At 42.9% G+C, this 19,186-nt stretch overlaps 1 pseudogene; it reads right to left on the bottom strand.

Annotated features, from left to right (window-relative positions):
- Positions 1 to 4,101: 4,101 nt before the first annotated feature.
- Positions 4,102 to 7,229, bottom strand: LOC135554372 (tRNA-splicing endonuclease subunit Sen54-like; annotated as a pseudogene).
- Between the last annotated feature and the right edge of the window lie 11,957 nt (positions 7,230 to 19,186).

Raw genomic sequence — 19,186 nt, 5'->3', positions numbered from 1 at the left:
GGCCCCACAATGGTGGAACAAACTCCCTCACGACGCCAGGACAGCGGAGTCAATCACCACCTTCCGGAGACACCTGAAACCCCACCTCTTCAAGGAATACCTAGGATAGGATAAAGCAATCCTTCTCACCCCCCTTAAATGATTTAGATGCACTATTGTAAAGTGGCTGTTCCACTGATGGCGAATTCACCTTCTGACAATTTGTAAGTCGCTCTGGATAAGAGCGTCTGCTAAATGACTTAAATGTAAATGTAAATGCAATTAAGGGAATTAACTGGAATGTCACCAACACATCTATATGTCTGGGGTTGTTTCCAAGGGTATGGAAGCCGGCCATAATAACGTCCATCTTTAAATCGGGCGACCCTGCTGACCTGAGTAACTACAGGCCCATTAGTATACTACCTGTGGTGTCAAAGGTTGTTGAAAAGTGTGTCGCAGAACATCTGATTGCCCACCTCAACAACAGCCCCTTCACATTACACTCCATGCAGTTTGGCTTCAGAGCGAAACACTCCACAGGAACGGCCAACTGCTTTCTTCTGGAAAATGTGATGTCCAAGATGGATAATGGGGGCGCTGTTGGGGCTGTGTTTCTGGACCTAAGGAAGGCTTTTGATACTGTTAACCATGAGATTCTCATCATAAAATTGTCCAAGTTCAACTTTTCCCCCAATGCCTTGAGATGGATGAAATCATACCTTGAAGACAGAACTCAGTGTGTCAGAGTGACACACTGTCACCCACTCTTAGCTAGGATGTGGGCATGCCCCAAGGGTCAATACTGGGGCCCCTCCTGTTCAGCCTGTACATTAATGATCTTCCTTCTATCTGTACTGGGTCTGAAGTTCAAATATATGCTGATGATACAGTGATATATGTGCATGCAAAGAGCAAACAACAAGCTGCACAAGAACTCACTACTGTAATGGTCCAGGTTGCAAAGTGGCTCAGTGACTCATGTTTGCATCTCAATGTGAAAAAAACTGTTTGTATGTTCTTCACAAAGAGGGCAACAGATGCTACTGAGCCAGATGTCTGTGTGTCAGGGGAGAAGCTCCAGGTGGTATCTGATTTTAAGTACCTTGGCATCATACTTGATTCCAACCTCTCTTTTAAAAAGCATATGAAAAAGGTAATTCAGATAACCAAATTCAACCTAGCTAATTTCTGATTTATAGGAAATAGTTTGACGACAGAGGTAGCAAAACTGTACTTCAAATCTATGATACTCCCCCACTTAACATACTGCTTGGCTAGTTGGGCCCAAGCTTGCTGTACAACATTAAAACATATTCAGTCTGTCTACAAACAGGCTCTCAAAGTGCTTGATAGGAAGCCTAATAGCCATCATCAATGTTACAACCTCAGAAAGCATGAGCTCCTGAGTTGGGAAAATCTTGTGCAATATACCGACGCATGTCTTGTATTCAGGATCCTAAATGGCCTGGCTTCCCCGCCACTCAGTATTTTTGTTAAACAGAAAACCTATACATATGGCTGCAGATCCACCAGGTCTGCCATGAGGTGACTGTATAGTTCCCTTAAGGAAAAGCACCTTTAGTAAATCTGCTTTCTCTGTGAGAGCTTCCCATGTCTGGAATACACTGCCAGACACACATAAGTGCACCACATATCACACTTTCACAAAATGCATGAAAACATGGCTAAAGGTCAATCAGATTTGTGAACACAATCCCTAGCTGTGTATTGCCGCTTTCCATGTTGTCTGTAGCTTGTGAGGTGTGGAAACACTGTTGCTTTTACGAATTTTGTCTTGCTGCTTTTTGTTCTATGTTGCTCTGTCTGTATGCTACGTCTTGCTTGTCCTTTGTTGCTCTGCGTGTGCTCACTGCTCAATGATTATCTATGTTGTAATTGTTTTTAATAACCTGCCCAGGGACTGAGGTTGAAAATTAGCCGGCTGGCTAAAACCGGCACTTTTACTGAAACGTTGATTAATGTGCACTGTCCCTGTAAAAATAAAATAAACTCAAAGACCAGGGAGGTTTTCAAACACCTCCCAAAGAAGGGCACCTATTGGTAGATGGGTAAACATTTTTTTCAAAAGCAGAGATTGAATATCCCTTGAGCATGGTGAAGTTATTAATTAAAGTTTGGATGGTGTATCAATACACCCAGTCACTACAAAGATACAGGCGTCCTTCCTAACTCAATTGCCGGAGAGCAAGGAAACCGCTCAGGGATTTGCAACAAAGCACTAAGATAGAACTGCAAACCATGTGGCAAAGCAATTCACTTTTTGTCCTGAATACAAAGCGTTATGTTTGGGGCAAATCCAAAACATTACTGAGTACCACTCTCCATATTTTCAAGCATAGCAGTGGCTGCATCATGTTATGGGTATGCTTGTAGTCGTTAAAAACTGGAGAGTTTTTCAGGATGAAAAAATAAACGGAATGTAGCTAGGCACAAGCAAAATCCTGGAGGAAAATCTGGTTCAGTCGGCTTTCCACCAGACACTGGGAGATGAATTCACCTTTCAGCAGGACAATAACCTAAAACACAAGGCCAAGAAGACACTGAATGTTCCTAAGTGGTTGAGTTACAGTTTTGACTGAAATCTACTTGAAAATCTATAGCAACACCTGAAAATGGTTGTCTAGCAATGGTCAACTACTAATTTGACAGAGGTTGAAAGATTTTGAAAATAATAAATGGGCTAATTTTGCACAATCCAGGCGTGGAAACCTCTTAGACTTACCAAGAAAGACTCACAGCTGTAATCGCTGCCAAAGGTGATTCTAAACATGTATTGACTCGGGGTTGAATATGTATCTAACCAAGATATATTAGTGTTTTCTTTCTCAAAGTTTTTACCAATATTAGAATTGTTCTTCCACTGACAAAGTATTTTGTGTAGATTGTTGACAAAAAAATGACAAATCCATTTGAATTCCACTTTGTAACACAACAAAATGTAGAAAGTCAATGGGTGTGAATACTTTCTGAAGGCACTGTATAGATTACATAGTCATAATACATATATTACTGAACAAAATTGAAATGCTTCTCTCCTTATACACGCAGCATGTGTGTCTCCTGTAAGACAACTTATATGGATGATCCTCCAAGTGTTGCATCAAACATAGGTCTTGTTCCAGACCAACTACATTGCATCAACCAATGGTTGCCATGTTATCAACTGCACAGTTGGGTATCAGATTGATATCATTATTTATAATCAACATATCATATTTGTATACTGTTTCCTCACTGTGTGTGTGTGTGTGTGTGTGTTATATATATATATATATATATATATATATATATATATATATATATATATCAGTTGCAAAGGTTCAGGGCAGAGCTCACCCAACAAAATGTTGGCAGAGGGTTTATAGACAAACACTTACCATTGGTCCAGTACACCACAGGCCGCAGGCCATTTTCTGTGACAGACCCAAGTGTTCCTGAAGACGATGATAGGAACAGTCCTCCATAGCGGAGACGCCACCTGCTTAGGAGAGTAAACCCTATCTTAGATTACGGAAGGCATGGATCACAACTGATACAAATGGTGGTACAGTGGATGGGTTATCCGTACGTGGTAGAATATGGGACTCATAAACAAGTTCCATTTTCAATAATGTGCCAAAAAAATGTATTATTTTCTTAGAAGCCAAAGACAAACAAGGAGAAAGAGGAGCTGAGAGAAATCAAAAATGAGAACTCACCCATTAGAGCGAGTGAACACAGAAGCCACAGAGTGCTCATTGCTGTATGTTTAGGCTCACAGGTCCAGCAGAATGGTGTCCAAGTGGGAGAGGGCTGTGTTTTATATGTGTTGGAGAACATTATGTGAGTGTGGCCCAATCACATGGCTAGTTGACTTTACTCAGGGCCATTGTCAGAAGGTACAGAGTGTTCAAGCCAAAACCTTCTGGGTCATTCCACAAATTCAGTGCCATTTGAGAAGTGTAACTTAGTCAAATTATTTTGTTGATTTCACCTCCTTTTAGCAATCTGTCATAAAGAGCACATGTTCAACTTCATAAAACATGTTTTCTCATCTAAACAAGTTAAATAAATTACTAGATTAAGTGCTTATTAAAGGCTAAATAAAGTAACAACATGGACTGTAACAGGGTTTAATATGTATTTTTAAATCAGACATAAATCCCCATCTGACGGGAATGGAAGTGTGTTTGGTGAAACAGGGAGTAGCAATTAAATGCAAGCTTTTCAAAAATGAAATTGTAAAAAATTGTCTTGGGTAACAGCCTGTCTATGGGTAACAGGGTTGACGTGTTATGTTCGACCCGCTCAGTTTTCCACCACAAAACACCAGAGGATGGCAACAACAGCAAAACAAAAAAAAGAGTAGAACCAGCTCACCTGCTTTTACACTGATTTGACTATAATATGTTCAATGTTTCTTTTGAAAAATATTTTAAAAAGAATAGTTTAATAGTTTCACCATATTAAATATGAGAGTTCAGTTCACACAACAGGGTTGACCCCTATCCCGCTCTCCCGTTGGTCCCTATCCCGCTCTCTCTCCCACTCATGCCGGGACATCCTCACCTCCAGCAGGTTGAGCCTCTGCAGCCAGGGGGCCACATCGCAGGCCCCCACTGACCCCACAGCCCCAGGCAGCAGGCAGGGGTCTGGGGAGGTCAGGCTGCTGGGGAGCCAGCTTCTGGAGCCCAGGTCTGGAAAGGGGATGGAGCTGAAGTCCCAGCGAGGGGAGCTCTGGGGCTGACCTGGAAGCTCAGAGTCAGGGTCTGGGGAGCCTTTCTTTGACCACCAGCTCCTGCCCTGGCCACCCGCGGTTGAAGTAGTGGGGTCAACGTGTGATGCTGTCTGGATTTCGTCAATGTCTGGGGCTGAAAGATCTGGAAGAGAGTCAGGATTCTTGTCCTCTTACTCTCTGTTGCAGTCTTTCTCCTCCTCCATTCTCTTAGAAGTGGGGCCCTCCTGTGTTCCTGTGTGCCTGGAGCGCATTAGAAGAGGCAGAAAGGCAGGGTTTCCCATTGGACAGTAATCGCTTTGAGGCGTGTGGGTTGACTGAGTGATTAAACCATGTTTAAATATAAACTGGGTATGTCTGTGTCTGCTCACTCACCTGGAGGTGGGGCTGTGGCTGCGTTTCCTCTTCGGAAGTCTTCCTGATCTGTCCTGGGACTGGGGCAGGTTCAACTGCCTCTCATACTGCGATGGTACAGAACTACAGGGAACAACACCAATCCTCAGATCATAAATACAGTCGCTTGCATGCAACTAAGGAAAAGGTTCAAGTTAAAGTAAAGGAATGGCCTTAGAATCTAGACTAGCTCATGCCCATGAGGGAGACAATTACCTGGGATCAAATCTGTTCACCACATAACCAAGTCACTTCAAATGGCCAAATACCCTTAGAAGAAATAAAATCATCACGTTAGGTCAAATCATAAGTTTAGACTTGCTGGAATAGTATTATATTGTCTTTTCTCATACCTGGTAATGCTGTACACTCATTGTCTTCGAGTATAGAAATCTCTCATAGCCCTCTTGGATGGACAGTGGCAGGTCTTGGTAGAACACTTGCAGGTTTCCCTATTCATTTTGAGGATCACAAGGGATAACAATTCTAAGATAAAAATGACAAACTGTGTTTGTCTTATTTGGATCCACATGTATCAAACTAACGGAAATGTCTTTATTAGGTGAACAACAATATGACCAGGGATGATTATAACCTGAATGGTGTGAGCTGGTAACAATTCCCCGATTAACATGTTTATTGGCAACGTGGAGCCCATGCACTTACACACTCCATTAGATAGAGAGCCTCTTCTGGATGTAGACATTGCTTACCATGGGCAGAAAACCCCATAGTCTGCCAAAACTTCCCCTACAGCAGAACAGAGAATGGATGTAATGTCAGTTTTCATGTGAAATCTTTAGACATTAGCCTATACTAAATGTTAATGAGAGGTGAGCTCTAGATGAGTTCGAATAGACATCATCAGAGGCAGAGAGCTTGTCATGACAAGGTCCTTCGCTCTCTCTGATGGACCATTACTCACTGCTGGTGACTGCAGCTCCACTATCATGTCACTGGGAATCCACCAGGTTCCCCTGAGCACAAAAACATACAAAGAGTCAGTCACGCCACCAGCTGTAAAGCACAGTAATACCAATGTTTGTTTAGCTGCAAATACATATGGACTAGGTATAATCGACTAACCACACCAACAGTCTAAAGTTGACACATACAGTATGTAAATCTACTAGTAGCCGTCACTCTAGTCGTCATTGGTTCCTCCATCCATTACTCACAACCTCTCCACTCGCTCCTCAGATACTAGATTCCAGTGCTCGTCCAAACTCTGCTGAAGCCTATCCCTTTGCTGATCCGACCCAGTGGGAATGAAATCCTTCTGCCCGCGAAACGGGATCTTGTGGCTGCGCGTGCGGGCTTCGAACAGCTCAGATGGGCTGTCATTTAATCAGAAGCACAACAAGTTGCAAGAACTGACTGTCTCCAATTGGTGTCTGCACTGGCTACACGACTTTCGCACTAAATATGGTAAGAAATCACCCCCCAAAAATGCTGGTCTTACATTTAATTATCTCGGTTAGAAAAACATAAAAATATTTGACCGCGCTGATAAAGACAGGACAACCACATTCAGATTGCCTAGCTAGCGTTGTCCGTAGCAGTTAACATTAGCGTCTATGAATGGGTTAGCTAGCTAGCTGCTAACACGTTTATAACAGCTCGAATTTCACAACAAAACTGTACTAAATTAGCTTGACAAAAACTATTATGTAAGAAACGATTAACCCGGTGCCTATTCAAAGACACGGCGTTTAAACTGTGCACTTACTTTAGTAATTCATTGCCGAATTCTACTTTAGCTGATTTGTTTTGGTCAGCCATATTTGCTAGGTCGACTGCTGTCAAATCGCCGTAGGGTTTCCACAAGACAGCCACAAAGTAAAAATGTCTGTATCGTAAAAAAAATATTTAAACTAACATTATTTTTTGGTCTTAATTTAAGGTTAGCGTTAGGCATGGGGTTAGGTTTAAAATCGGATTATAACAAGATAAATTGTAGAAATCGACGGGGGTTAGCCATAAAAGCCCCATATACTACCCACCACTGCGACCTGTACGCTCTCGTTGGCTGGCCCTCGCTTAATACTCGTCGCCAACCCACTGGCTCCATGTCATCTACAAGACCCTGCTAGGTAAAGTCCCCCCTTATCTCAGCTCGCTGTTCACCATAGCATCTCCCACATGAGGCACACGCTCCAGCAGGTATATCTCTCTAGTCACACCCAAAACCAATTCTTTCTTTGGCCGCCTCTTTTTTAAATATTTTTTTATTAATAACAAATCAATACACTTTGGCCGCCTCTCCTTCCAGTTCTCTGCTGCCAATGACTGGAACGAACTACAAAAATCTCTGAAACTGGAAACACTTATCTCCCTCACTAGCTTTAAGCACCAACTGTCAGAGCAGCTCACAGATTACTGCACCTGTACATAGCCCACCTATAATTTAGCCCAAACAACTACCTCTTTCCCTACTGTATTTATTTTATTTATTTATTTTGCTCCTTTGCACCCCATTATTTTTATTTGTACTTTGCACATTCTTCCACTGTATATCTACCATTCCAGTGTTTTACTTGCTATATTGTATTTATTTTGCCACCATGGCCTTTTTTGCCTTTACCTCCCTTATCTCACCTCATTTGCTCACATTGTATATAGACTTGTTTATACTGTATTATTGACTGTATGTTTGTTTTACTCCATGTGTAACTCTGTGTCGTTGTATGTGTCAAACTGCTCTGCTTTATCTTAGCCAGGTCGCAATTGTAAATGAGAACTTGTTCTCAACTTGCCTACCTGGTTAAATAAAGGTGAAATAAAAAATAATTCTGACTTTGTGGCTGTGTTAACTAGTGACGACCGGGTCCTGGTGCACGCAACTGTACATTTTTGAGAGAAGTTCACAAGAGGGCAGCAAAGCACAACATTTTACATTTTTATTTCAGTAATGCCACAATACACTCATATCACTGATGCTAATGAAGTCTGGGAAATAAGGCTTTTTATCTGCTGTGATGAGGCCACAGGAAAAACAGTCTCCCAGACCTGCAGCTTAGTTGATAAACAAAGCATGAGGATAAAAAAACAACATTTCATATCACCTGGCTAAAAATGTCTTGCCATTCTCTAAATAGACAAGTGTTAAACACAATCTTATTGCGCCATAGTACCACTGGAATGTAATTCATATGTGATAACCTTATTTTTATTCATATTGATAAATGCCTTCTCTGCATTTTTATCATATTTTGATTTTCTCACTTTGTAATGTAAATAGTTTACCAATGTTGTGAATGAAAGGGCTCTTGGAAGGGTGCATGTATTATATATGCAACCTCCTTACGACTTGCCCTTTGACAGGCCTGGCCACGAGTCATCACACCTGACGTGAGCGGTGAGAGAGGTGCATTTAGATGCATGGACAATGAGAGAATGCCCCGCTGAGCAAACGTCCATACTACCAGGAAGTAAGAGACCATGCTCCCCTCCCACCCCTCACCCCACAAGCAGGCCCCCTCCCCTTCCCTGAAAGTCAACAATAAACCACGTTTCCAGTAAGCCGGATAGCTCCCCAAGTCTAGCCCATCTCCATGGTGACCTCTACCAGACCTGACAATGCTGTGTCTTCTAGCCTAGCTAGACCACCCATGCGGAAAGACTTCTGATATAACAATATGTATCAGATTATTAAAGCTCCGTAATGCTGCTATCACATCTGTAGTCTGGAGTAAAATAAAAAATCCTCAACAATGAGCTGCATATATAGATATTTGTGGACATACTTCAAACATGTAATAAAACGTTTCAGTCAACCGGGGCATAGCATGTTTTACACCTTGACCTATTCCCGTGCGAGACATGACGTCAACATTCCAGTCTCTGGTGTGAGTGACACAGTACCTTTGTGTGTGAGTCTCCACATATTATTCATGGGTCCTTAACTCCTGGGCCTGGGGTTGCGCTGTGGCCTTTCAGTTGGCCTGACTCTTTAATCTGCTGTTTAACACACTGAATTGGGCCTTTGCATTCTCAATCGGCCAGAGCAGGGTATTTCTGCTTTGTGTATTGTTGACTTGCAAAACACACCCTAAGGACCCCAGTAACTGTAACACTGAGGGGCTGACTGCCAGAGGTCACACTAAAAGGTCATCCTTATTGCTTGCAAAGTTATAGCGCTCAGTGAAGAGAAGTAGATGTTTCGATTGAAGATTACAATTCTTTAGGATCAGAATCACTTCTATTCACCAAGTCCATTTAAACATACCCGGAATTTGACTTAGTGATGTGGTGCTGCCAGCAATAGACAAATGTAACGACAAAATACAGACAGAGGAATTTACACAAAGTCAACATCCAGTATTTACTATGGTATGGTACATTGGGCCTTTTACATTTCATTTACTTGAGTTACCAGTCCAATAAAATTGTGGAGATGTAACGAGTAAAATGTAGGAAATAATCCAGCCCCCTGCAATGAAATACTAAACCAAATGTACCAACCCCACTACCTTTGACAGGCCTGGCTAACATTGTACCAACCCCACTACCGTCCACCAAAACATACATTCCCATTCAAACGAAAGAAAAGTTCAGGATGTCTGTTTATAGGCTACACATATCCAGCAATCAGGATGGTTTGCAAACAGATCTTGAGGGCAGTGGTAAAACTGACTGCCTAGCTCTAAACCATTAGCAAACAATGGCACACCACAGAGAGGGTCTAACACCTCACATCCTCAACATCACGCTCAGTCTCATCCAAGTGCTGTAGGTCCTCTGGCACTAATCTGTTAAATCTGTTGTCATTTGTCTTCAGTTTCAGTGTACTTGCATTGGCACCCTCTCAGTGTGACAAGGGGACGACCCATGGCCCTTCCTGCCTGCTCTACTCCCAAGCCACTTTCACAAGTTATAACATGGTGACTATAGGGATGTAGAGACAAAACAGGTGGCAATTCTCCCTCACACCTCTCACAACAGTCTACAGGGTACTTTGCAAGAGAACATACCTTCGTGGCCTTGTAAATGAAGTTGTGTCAGGTGATAACATATGAAACATGAATTCAATTATTAGATGCTTTTAACCTGAGTAAGAGAAAAGAGTACAAATGCAACTTACTAAAACTATGTAAGAGCAACATGCTGTGTAATATGTTGTATTCTGTAACATAAAAGGTCACAGTGTTCTAGGACCTACTCCCCCAGTGGAACTCCATTGTTCTAGAATGTTCTGGATGAATCCCTGTGTGAGGAGTTTACAAGATGGGGGCACCCCTCCTACTCCTCCATCCCATGTCTTGTCCTGTATTCTAGCTCTCGCTTGTTTGCATTCCTCTCAGTTAATAAGTGTTTTTCTGATACCTGACATGAGGCTAAAGATCACTCACGCAAACACCCTGGCCCCTCCCATGGCCAAGCTGTAAAGACAGCAGCAAGAGGTGGCTGGCCAGATCCGATCTACCGCAGCCAGTCAGGTGTAGCAACGGCATTCTGACACACATGCAAACACACACAGTTTGAATGTTTGATCAACTCCTTTACACAGCTGACACATCAAGCCAACCACCGTTTGTCAACTGACTAATGACCTTAAAGCCAGGAGTTAAAAGTAAACGTAGGCCTATGTTCTGCTTCATTTTGTATCCTCTGACCTGTTTTGAACAGTACACACACATCCTATAATTCTGCACAAAAAAAGAATGTGAAATCCTGACAAGCTCTGGCCGGTAAGGTAATAAACCATTCCCATCGTCACACACAAATCAACCTAGTCCCATTAACACCCCACACTGCAAATGAGTAATAGCAGAGATGAGGAGAGAGAGAGAGAGAGAGAGTGAGGGTGGGAGTTAGAGAGGGCGAGGAAGACTAGGGGTGAAAGTAAGGCGGTACAGTCCAGTATTGCGTCCCGGCAAAATACATGACCCTATCTCAATAATTAAAACAAAATGTCAAGAAAACTGTAAGCTATTACACCATGATTTATCATTAGGCTACCACATGTCAGAGGCATGAAAAATGAGCGAATGGACTTCAAAACGGGTGGTATGGCCTATGCTCAAAAAAGCGATGTGGTTCAACAAGAATATTGACATTTTGCCAAGGCAGAGATGAATGGCCGACACTGAAACACGCAAGGACAGCAGCGGATGCATAAATTCTGGCCTAATGACAATCACCAAAATGTCATTACACTTTGTGGTGTTTTGTGGAACAGATGTCTCTTTCTATTCACAACTGTTTGGAGGCTGGAAATATTTTGCGAGAGAATGAACGTGCGCGGGTAGCCTAAAGGAGCCCTTTGATGTCATTTTGGTAAGAAATTACATCTACCTTCACCCCTAGACAAAGAGAGGAGAACGGAGAGAGAGGAAAATGGAGAGGTAGAAAGTGAGAGACAGATGGGGGGGGGGGGGGTGGAGAGGGAGACCCAGACATTCACACTGGGGGCTGTAATGTGGTGTGGGAAATGACCAGGGAGGTCTCTGTTTCACTCCATCCCACGTCTCCTCCGATCAAATCATTTAGTGGATGCACCCGATGCAAACCGCCATGCTCTTTGCTGGGGGTGAGAGGCAACACCAATGAATGGAGGGACAGAGTCGTGGAGGGGTGCTGAGAGAAAGCTCTGGCTGAGCCAAGCAGTGAGGGGGTCCTACGCTTCGACCAGGCCTGGGGGGCTTTTATGGCTTTTGTCGCCACGGCAGCTCACCTATTGAGTAGAGCCCCTAAGATATGTAAAACAGCAACGTTTCAAAGCCTCATCTCCACTGTGAAAAACAAAGAAATAAAGAAATCAAATTAAAGTCTGGAAAGGAGTGAGTAAGAGTAGAATAAGAGAAAAAGAAAGTATCCTCTGTAGTAAAAAGCAAAGGGGGGCAGTAGCCAAGCCGTTTGCTGGAATCCGATGAGTGTTGAGAAATAAATAAATAAAGGAATCAATAAAAAAGGGAGTGAGGTGGAAAGAGCTTACTATGCTCTTGTTTGCCCAGAGTGTTATTTTCTTTTCTCATTGAGTCAGGCCAAGTCCTGCAAGCGGCTTGGTGCTTCTCCCACCCAGCATTGAGAGGCAGGTCTGGGCTTGCCCGGCCAAGGTCGGCCACGGCTGCCAGGAACGCATACGGCTCAACCTGCCCCCAGCTGCCATGGTCCTTGTTTATGTTTGTTTTTTGTTCCTCTCAGTAAATGTCCCTCCCCTCCACCCCCCAAGGGAGGGACAGTCTGAGGAGCTCTCTGTAGAGTACGGCATGATCAGGTGTCAGTTGACCTGGTCACTTCCTCCAGAGGTATGTGGCCACGGTGTGCATCGCTGCTGTTGTGTTGTCTGTCTCCACAATGGCTTCTCCGTCTCCCTGCGTCACCTGCTCAGAGCCGACAGTGTGCTTTAGTTTATCACTGCCGCAAGGCTTGCTGGGAAATCCATAGAATGGCCACACTCCAGCTTCCACTGCTACAACCAAATCATTAATTCCTCCAACATTACACTGTATATTTTTTGCCACATCATGTCATATGGTCAGATGCATTTCTTCCTTGCTAAGGGGGAACAACGATGATGTGAGATGTTGAACACAGAGGTGTAAACTGAGACTGATTCTGCTTTAAGCGGCTTCAGAGGGACTAGATCTCTGGGACTATTGTTCTCTCTCTGGAGTGACTCACCTTGCTGGCTGTTACCTGGACAGCGTAACATACATGCTAATTAGGAAACACAGGAACCATGACACATAACACTTATGTCCAAGTAGGGAACACTTCTTGACAGGTGCGCATTTATAAAATGATTAGTACAGCTAACCCTAATGCAGAACTTTAAAAAATATTGTCTATCAACAATGACAAGCCACCTGGGTCTGACAACTTGGATGGAAAATGATTGAGGATGATCGCGGACGATATTGCCACACCTATTTGCCATCTCTTCAATCTAAGCCTACAGGAAAGTGCGTGCCCTTAGGCCTGGAGGGAAGCAAAAATCATCAGCCAACCAATCAGCCTGTTACCAACCCTTAGTAAACTTTTGTGGAAAATGCTGTTTGACCAGATACAATGCTATTTCATAGTAAACAAATTAACAACAGATTTCCAGCACACTTATTGAGAAGGACATTCAACATGTACGGAACTTACACAAATGACTAAGCTAATGTACCATGTTTTGTGCTGCTACCATGTTGTGTTGCTACCATGTTGTTGTCATGTTGTGTTGCTACTATGCTGTGTTGTCATGTGTTGCTGCCTTGCTATGCTGTTGTCTTAGGTCTCTAGTAAAGAATAAGTTGTGGGAGCTGTTTTGTTAGGCTTCAGTGCAGCTTTAGACATTATCAATCATAATATTCTGCTGAAAAAACGTATGTGTGTCACGACTTCTGCTGAAGTCGTTGCCTCTCCTTGTTCGGGCGGTGCTCGGCGGTCGGCGTCACCGGTCTTCTAGCTATCATTGATCCATTTTTCATTTTCCATTGGTTTTGTCTTTTCTTCCCACACACCTGTTTTCAATCCCATTCATTACCTGTTGAGTATTTAACCCTCTGTTTCCCCTCATGTCTTTGTCAGAGATTGTTTATTGTCTGTGTTGTGTTTATTGTATAGGTGCGCAACGGGTCCTCGTACCCATGTTTGTTTATATTCTATTCTTATTAGTGTTATGGAGCATGTTACGTGGACATTCATTAAAAGACTCCATTTTACACTCCGTTTGACTCTCCTCGCCTGACTTCCCTGCCACCTATACACACGACTTTGACGATGTGTTATGGCTTTACATCCCCTACCATATTGTGGATCGAGAGTTACTTGTCTAACAGAACACAGAGGGTGTTCTTTAACTTCTTATGGCTGGGGGGCAGTATTGAGTAGCTTGAATAAGGTGCCCAAAGTAAATGGCCTGCTACTCAGTCTCAGTTGCTAATATATGCATATTATTAGTAGTATTGGATAGAAAACACTCTGAAGTTTCTAAAACTGTTTGAATGATGTCTGTGAGTATAACAGAACTCATATGGCAGGCAAAAACCTGAGGAGAAATCAAAACAGGAAATGAGAAATCTGAGGCTGGTGTGTACTCAACACAGTTCCCATTGAAATCCCCTTGAGATATTAATGATGTTGTACTTCCTAGGGCTTCCACTAGATGTCAACCGTCTATAGAAATTTGAATGAGGCTTCTACTGTGTTGTGGGACTGAATGACAGCAGAATGAAACAGGTGTCTGACAGTCAGCCATTTTCTGGTCACGTGCATTACACATAATAGTGACCTGCGTTCCATGGCTCCTGAAGACACAAATGAATACTCCGGTTGGAACTTTATTGAAGATTAATGTTAAAAGCATCCTAATGATTGATTCTGTACTCAGTTTGAAATGTTTCTTCGACCTGTAATATAACTTTTTGAAGTTTTTGTCCGACGTCACGCTGACCAGAACGAGCGTTTGGATATGTATACCAAACACGCTAACAAAAGTAGCTAATTGGACATAAATAACGGACATTATCGAACAAATCAAGCATTTATTGTGGACCTGGGATTCCTTGGAGTGCATTCTGATGAAGATCATCAAAGGTAAGGGAATATTTAGCATGTAATTTATGGTTTATGTTGACTACAACATGGCGTCTATTTTGACTTGATTGTTCTGAGCTCCATCTCAGATTATTGCATGGTTTGCTTCTTTTTTTTTCTTATCTGACACAGCAGTTGCATTAAGGACAGGTATATCTATAATTCCATGTGTATAACTTGTATTATCATCTTCATTTATGATGAGTATTTCTGTTGAATCGATGTGGCTATGCAAAATCACTGGATGTTTTTGGAACTAGTGAATGTAACGCGCAGACTTTTTTATATAAATATGAACTTTATCAAACAAAACATACATGTATTGTGTAACATGAAGTCCTATGAGTGTCATCTGATGAAGATCATCAAAGGTTAGTGATTCATTTTATCTCTATTTGTGTTTTTGTGACTCCTCTCTTTGGCTAGGAAAATGGCTGTGTTTTTCTTTGGCTTGGTGGTGACCTAACATAATCGTTTGTGGTGCTTTCGCCGTAAATCCTATTTGAAATCGGACACTGGTGGGATTAACAACAAGAATACCTTTAAAACGGAATAAAATACATGTATGTTTGAATTTTAATTATGAGATTTCTGTTGTTTTGAATTTGGTGCTCTTCACTTTCACTGGCTGTTGTCATATCATCCCGTTAACAGGATTGCAGCCCAAAATTAAAGCCTTTCCAACATAATCTAGGTAGAGTCAGGCATTCCCCAGGGCAGCTGCCTAGGCCCCTTTCTTTTTCAATCTTTACTAATGACCTGCCACTGGCTCTGTGTAAAGCCTGTGTGTCTATGTATGCTGATGACTCAACACTATACACATAGGCTACCACAGCAAGTGAAATTACTGCAACACTTAACAAAGCACTGCAGTTAGTTTCAGAATGGGTGTCAAGAAATAAGCTAGTCCTAAATATTTCAAAAACGTAAAGCATTGTCTTTGGGACAAATCATTCACCAAACCCTAAATCTTAATTAACTAAATTTTGTAATGAATAATGTGGAGGTTGAGGAGGCTAAACTGCTTGGAGTAATCCTGGATTGTAAACTGTCGTGGTCAAAACATATTGATGTAACAGTAGCTAAGATGGGTAGAGGTCTGTCCCAGTACTGCATAGAGCCATGACTACATGGAACTCTATTCCACATCAATTAACTCATGCATGCAGTAAAATCAGATTGGAAAAACTGATAAAAATACACCTTATGGAACAGCGGGGACTGTGAAGAGACACAGGCACAGACACACGCATACACACCCACATGATAACATACGCACTGTACACACGTACACATGGATTTTGTGTTGTAGATATGTGGTAGTAGAGTAGTGGCCTCAGGGCACACACTTAATATGTTGTGCGAATGTAATGTTTTGGGCCACTGCCTTAATTTTTCTGGACTCCAGGAAGAGTAGCTGCTGCCATGGCACCAGCTAATGAGGATCCATAATAAATACAAATACACTTTGAGCCATCTATTGTTTCCCCCATATTCATTTTAGTACATCCGACTGGTTCCCTCTTCCTAACAGCAAAATGTGGCACCCTTAAACTGACTGGCTGGTTTTCTATCTCTAGTAGTAACCTCTATGAAAGATAACTCCCTTAGGAACATCCTCTCTCAGCAGTAGGGGAAAAAGTTCAAGTTTACTGCAAAACCCCAGAAATGTCCTTGTCACTGCAATCATTTGCTGTCTCATTCTGTCTTCTTCAACACCTACAAAAGATCTTCCCCAGCCTTGTGTAATGAATGCTGGGCCCTCCCACTGTTTCCCCGGGTATTGTTTCCCTGTGGTTACACACTGTGTGTATTTCTCACTAAGCCACTGATGGATGTCAGATTACCCCTCTGCCTGTGTCTCACTGACAAAGAGACATCAACCCACACTGCTGCAGCAGAGGAAAACACAAACACACACTGTCACACCAAATATACATTCACCACCACACATCCCTCTCACAATGATCCACAGCGTTCACCTGACCTCAACATATCAAACACATATGGCATCAGCCTAATATTGACTTTGATTCTATTTGACCTTTGACATATTCCTCTTTTACCAGTATTTTGTATAATTTCACAGCAGTGAACCTGTACTGAAACATGTGTTTCTAGAGGTTGTTTCAGAGCATAGTAAAATCAACACAAAAAAACACCATAAAACTTAAGGGCTTTTCTGATGTGTTTTATGGTGTGTGATAACCTTGTTGATATTTCAGGCACCATAGTGAAAATGTGATAAGGCACATTTTTACTTCCGCCTCCACACACCCACTGAACAGAGATGAAAAACAAGCAACAAACGGAACAAAATAAAGTGGTCTGTAGTGATCCACTTATCTTATCAGGGCTGTGTATGGCACAGTGCATCTATTTTACCCATATGATTGGCCATTCAGAGCACTATCTAGGACATTCACTTGACAGAACAACATACGAGGCTTATTCCAATACATAGTATAACCTGGCAGGGTACAGTGCCTTGCGAAAGTATTCGGCCCCCTTGAACTTTGCAAACTTTTGCCACATTTCAGGCTTCAAACATAAAGATATAAAACTGTATTTTTTGGTGAAGAATCAACAACAAGTGTGACACAATCATGAAGTGGAACGACATTCATTGGATATTTCAAACTTTTTTTGAAATCAAAAACTGAAAAATTGGGCGTGCAAAATTATTCAGCCCCTTTACTTTCAGTGCAGCAAACTCTCTCCAGAAGTTCAGTGAGGATCTCTGCTGCTGTGATCATTGAAGCCTGAAATGTGGCAAAAGGTCGCAAAGTTCAAGGGGGCCGAATACTTTCGCAAGGCACTGTATAAAAGGGGGTTAACGAACAAGACAGTGCAGTGTTTCAAGGCAGACCCTGTGAATCCACCCCCTCCCCACCCAGAAGGGGGGTGTGAGTAGAGGTTCACTTTAGTAAGGTAAGTGCACTTTTACAAAGATTTACACCGCCACTATAATAAATCTGAGCGGGCTGTCCACCTCCCTCTCTTTCCACGCCATCCGTCCACAACCCTAATCAACCCCTCCCTGGGCCTTGCAGGAACCAGTAACATACACTCTCCCATTCTCCCTCCAGTCTACATAACAATGGCACCAGCAGTTACCCCGGTGACCAGCCTTTCATTGGCCGTGTGATAAAAAAGATGTATTCCCCCTCTCTTCTTAACACTTTTCCCTCTTTTCTGGAGCCGATGGATAAGCTGAACTCACGAGTAGAGCTGCCCAAGCCATCAGCGGCTCGCTCCCTCCTTTGCAGTACACAGCCTGGTTGAATACCAATGGAGTTGTGGGGGCAACGGGGAGAAATACATTGTGAAGGCAACGCCCTGGTGCCCTCGTTCTAGTGGCTGATATGTTCTTCAGTTTGGGACCTCCTGGGTCGGGTCCTCTTGTTAAACTAGCTGTATGTTTCTTTTTTTATAAAAAGAAAAATATATATTCTCCTTTTCCTACTTGTTTTTCACTACATTTTTGCTTATCACATAAAACAAATGGAAGCTTTACACATGTATCTCTACACCTCTAAGATACTTCTGACTTTGCTGTCCCTTGACAGAATAATGTATAACTGGTTATTCACATTTTCCTGTTGTTGCCTTTTTGCACTTTCAGTTTGGAGTGTTCCTGGGTTGGGACAAGCGAGCGAGTGGCAGAGAGGGTTAGCATTTCACCAGGGAGCTCTCCTTACCTGCAGCCATCAGCAGGGTTGGGGAAGAATGGCTGCATCATGTTACCAACAGCCTCTCATCTAACCAGCCTGCCACATTATAATTATGAACCCTACACTCCACCTGGACAGACAACTGTACCATGTGATAACTGCTGTCCAGGGGGCCTCTGTGGAGCTGGGCTGGGGGAGAAGGCTAACTCAGACTGTCAGCTCTCCTTTCCCAAGCAGAGAGCACTACGGATGGAGATGGAGAACCGTACCCTTCCCGTGGAGGGTTCGGTGTCCAGTCCACCATACAGAGGTATAGGATTTCTCACCTGCGTGCTCCAACTTTTTCCTGATTACCTCATGAGGCATCCGTGTGGTAAAGACAGTCTCAATCTTTGACACCATGACACGCTAACTATACACTGGGCTTCATTTGAAAACGCCATAGGGAAATATTCATATAGTTCCCTGAACGTGGAACTTAGCTAATCCTCGGAAGTAGAGAGAGACGGTGTGGTCCAGAACAGACAGGATAGTGATATATGGAGGCGTGGGACACTTGTTCCTGTTAGACCCCACACTGACCCAGTGAGATGAGCACTGAGCAGAGCCCTGGGGGGGGGGGGTGGGGGCGGGGGACAAGTGTCTGACTGAGCACAGACAAAAGCTAGAGAAAGACCCCAATCCACTGCCTGAGCCCAGTCACCCCCGAAAAGAGATGGAAGGAAGGAAAAGGCAAGCGTTAATTACACCAACACACACAGAAGACACACTAATGGGGTGGAATCAGGAATGTACAGAGAGAAAATAAAGAGAGAGATAAAAAGACGGAAAGACAGATAGACATCTTCAAAAGCACCGCACCCAGATGTACAAA

The sequence above is a fragment of the Oncorhynchus masou genome, chromosome 14 (assembly GCF_036934945.1).
Source record: "Oncorhynchus masou masou isolate Uvic2021 chromosome 14, UVic_Omas_1.1, whole genome shotgun sequence".
Classification (NCBI taxonomy): Eukaryota; Metazoa; Chordata; class Actinopteri; order Salmoniformes; family Salmonidae; genus Oncorhynchus; species Oncorhynchus masou.
This window is presented reverse-complemented; position numbering and strand designations above follow the sequence as displayed.